This window comes from Mus pahari, chromosome 3 (assembly GCF_900095145.1).
Source record: "Mus pahari chromosome 3, PAHARI_EIJ_v1.1, whole genome shotgun sequence".
NCBI lineage: Eukaryota > Metazoa > Chordata > Mammalia > Rodentia > Muridae > Mus > Mus pahari.
Window position 1 is genome coordinate 127,109,616 of NC_034592.1, and position 3,234 is coordinate 127,112,849.

The following is a 3,234-nucleotide window of genomic DNA, read 5'->3' on the forward strand; positions in this document are numbered from 1 at the left end:
TCTCTCTCTCTCTCTCTCTCTCTCTCTCTCTCTCTCTCTTTCTTTCTTTCTTTTTGCCACTTGTAAGAAAGTGTAAAAATGACTGCGGCGGTCACAGAAAGTTGTGTTAGTTTCGTTAAGTGCCTGACTAAGACCATCCCCAATTACTCACTTCCTTGCTGGGGAATGGCAAGGAGGATGATCGCCAGAAACAGTTTTTTATTGAGCGCAGAAACCACAGCAGCAACGAGAAGGGAAGGTTTTGTACCACGAAGAGAGCACCGGCACCTGCTGAGCTCAAAAAGAACATAAGTTAGCTGCCGAGATTCTTGGTGCCCTCCCAGTCCCTTCCCGCAGGTTGAGGGCCTCTCTTGACAACACCGGGCTACGCGTCGCTACTGTCGCTTCCCGGTAGCTAGGCGATGACAGGGACTTCCCTCTGGGGCAAACAGACGTCATGGTGTGTCAGGGAGGTTCCCTGAGGCGTGCTGGGTGCACTTGGATGACGGTTCCGCAGGCGCTGAGGTTCTGTGCAGGAGAAAAAAAATTTAAGGATATAATCAAGAAAGTATGTATCCTAAGGAACTCTACATTCTAAAGTTTGTAGGGCGAGAAACCACGGCCTTGCCCTGTTCAAAGATGGAGGCGCAGCTTTTCTGACTGTTTCACTTTCTCGGGTCAGCCAGAGAAACGCTCTCTGATTGGCTAGGGCATGGCGCCGCGAAATGACGTTTTGGAGCAGCGACCAATCGACTGTGAGCTGAGGTGGACTTGGCGGTGGAAGCCGGAGCCTAGCTCTGGTGACTGTGGGGCGCGGAAGGCTCGGTCCCGGTGAGTGGCTCCGGACAGGTGAGCGGCTGGATCTGCCACGGTGATGGGGCGCTTAGGAGGAGGGCCGAAGCCAGACATGCCGGGGCAAGGTGGGCTTGCCTATGGGAGGAATCAGAGGGAGTTGATGACCCAGAAGCCGGCTCAGAAGTGACTCGTCCGCGCCATGCTTGAGAGCCGACAGCCGGTTTCTGACTCCTTAACCCTCGGAATTGGGGTGTTGGTGGTGGCTTGAACATCAGGAAGGACGGAATCCCCATGAAAACCTTGAGTTTTGCTTTGTGATAAATGAAACCGGAAACCAAGTCTTCAGCACAGGGTTAGGTATTTTAACTGTGTCTACAGATGGTTACTAAGTCCTGGAAAGTTATGTCCTGGAGAGTTTATAGAGTGGCTAAGATATTTTATTGGATTCCTTTCTTTTATCCACTCGCTCACTCACTCACTCTCTCTTCATTCACTCAGTCATTCATCCATTCGGCTATTTACCTCTTCAGATACCCTTACTTTTTGAGAGTTTGATAGGAGCAGTGGAAAATGTACGTTTTTCTCAGCACATAGAATTTAATAAAAATACATAGAACTCCAGAGGATTCATGAATTCACTGAAATCCTCCGTGGATTACGTGTTTAGGATTAAGAAGCTGGTTTAGAGTAAGTCGAGGAAAGGAGGCAGTGGGAAGTAACAGGTGTTAATATGTTGATGCTTGGGGACTTGTACATTTAAGAACTTTATAGAGGGGTTACCCCATTATTTAATGGGTTTGCTGAAGTCACCCCTATGCTGGCAATGGTGATGTTAGAATGTGCTGTGACTTACTTACTAGCCTAAGCGCTTTCTGTGTAGTTGGTTTTATCTTCCTGGGCTTGCCACAACTAACAAGTAGATGTGTTAGAGTTTCAGTTGGAACAGACATTTGGGACTTTGTTGTATAGATTCTGTATGGTAGAATAATTAATTTGCTTTTCTGGGTATGTAAAATTGTGCTCACCAAAATTATTTGCAGGACATAGCTATATATCTATATCTATCCCTATGTAACCCAGGAGGCTTTGAACTCTCTTGATTCTGCCTCAGCCTCCCAAATATGGAAATTACAAGAATATGCTTCCATTCTCATTTCATAGGTTTAGTCGTCGTTGTTGTCTTCTCCTTCTCCTTCTCCTCCTCCTCCTCCTTCTTCTTCTTGGTTCAGTTTTCTGGCTTTCCTTTTTTTAACAACTTACTTGCTTGAACATGTGATTTACATGTGTGTGCACCTGTCAAGCCACCCAGAGGCAACTTTTGTGATCATGGGTCTTTCCTTCCATCTTTTTGTGGGATCTGATCAGGTTGTCAGACTTACGTGGCAAGCACTTTACCCACTGGACCAGTTCTTTTTGCTTTCCCGATTGGCTTGCTCAGTTGACCATGTGTCAGTGTATTTTCGATCACACATAGGATACATTTGCTTAACAACGATGGGTTATCTGAGACTGAAAGCTTCATCTGAAAGACTAATTGTTAAAGAGTCTGAGAGTCTTTCAAGGATGATCATAAGCAAACATGGTGAGACTTAATACAAAAGCAAACTTCCTTTCATAGTTGTGGTATGCCCATTAGAAATGCTTCGGTGCCAAGCTGCTTCCTGTTAATAACCGGATTCTCAGATCAGCATACAGTTCTATTCTCTACAGTTAGCAATGTGGTGGTGGGATACAACATGATGACGGGTACACAAAAACCAAGGTTACTTTGAATGTGACATTTCATACAGAATTTACTTTGATTGATAAAGGAAGGGAATCAGGAAAAATTGTTGGATCATGAAACAGAATTTGAGACTTACCTTTAGACACGTAGTTGAAATTGGCTCGTCTGAGAACTGTAGCTCGTGTTTGAGTGCTTGCCTCACATGCACAGGGTCCTGCCTTTGACCCTTAACATCACAAAGAAATAATTACTAGTGATATCCAACTGCACAAGTTAACAAATGTTCAAGTAGTCCAACCTTTAACCTTTTTGACTACTTTTTTTTCAAGTACTACAGAGATGGCTTGAGAAAGTAGCCTGATTATTTTATTTTATTTATCTTTTTTTGCCAACTTGACACAAGCCATGGTCATTTGAGAAGAGGGGACCTCAGCTGAATACATGTCTCTATCAGATAGGCCTGTGGGGCATTTCCTTGATTGATGTATGAGGGTCCAGCCCACTATGGGTAGTGCTACCCTGAGGCAGGTGGTCCTGAATTGTATAAGAAAGCAGGCTGAGCATGTCTTGAGGAATGAGCCAGAACACAGTGTTCTTCCAGCCCCGTCTTAGTTCCTGCTCTGACTTTCCTGGAAGATGATGGACACTACACAGAAAGCACCTGGGTACCTTGGGGGTGGTGTGGTGTATGGGGGTAGTGTGGTGTATGGGGGTGGTGTGGTGTATGGGGGTGG

At 45.4% G+C, this 3,234-nt stretch overlaps 1 protein-coding gene across 2 annotated transcripts in view; it reads left to right on the forward strand.

Annotated features, from left to right (window-relative positions):
• Window positions 1-714: 714 nt before the first annotated feature.
• Sec23b (SEC23 homolog B, coat complex II component) overlaps window positions 715-3,234 on the forward strand; it is a 34,890-nt gene continuing 32,370 nt past the window's right edge. The window contains exon 1 of one of the 2 annotated variants that reach the window (XM_021194398.1): window positions 715-810. The gene's annotated coding sequence lies outside the window, so the exon portion shown is untranslated. Of the gene's footprint in view, window positions 829-3,234 lie in introns of both variants that reach the window. The other variant, XM_021194397.1, reaches the window with a different exon arrangement.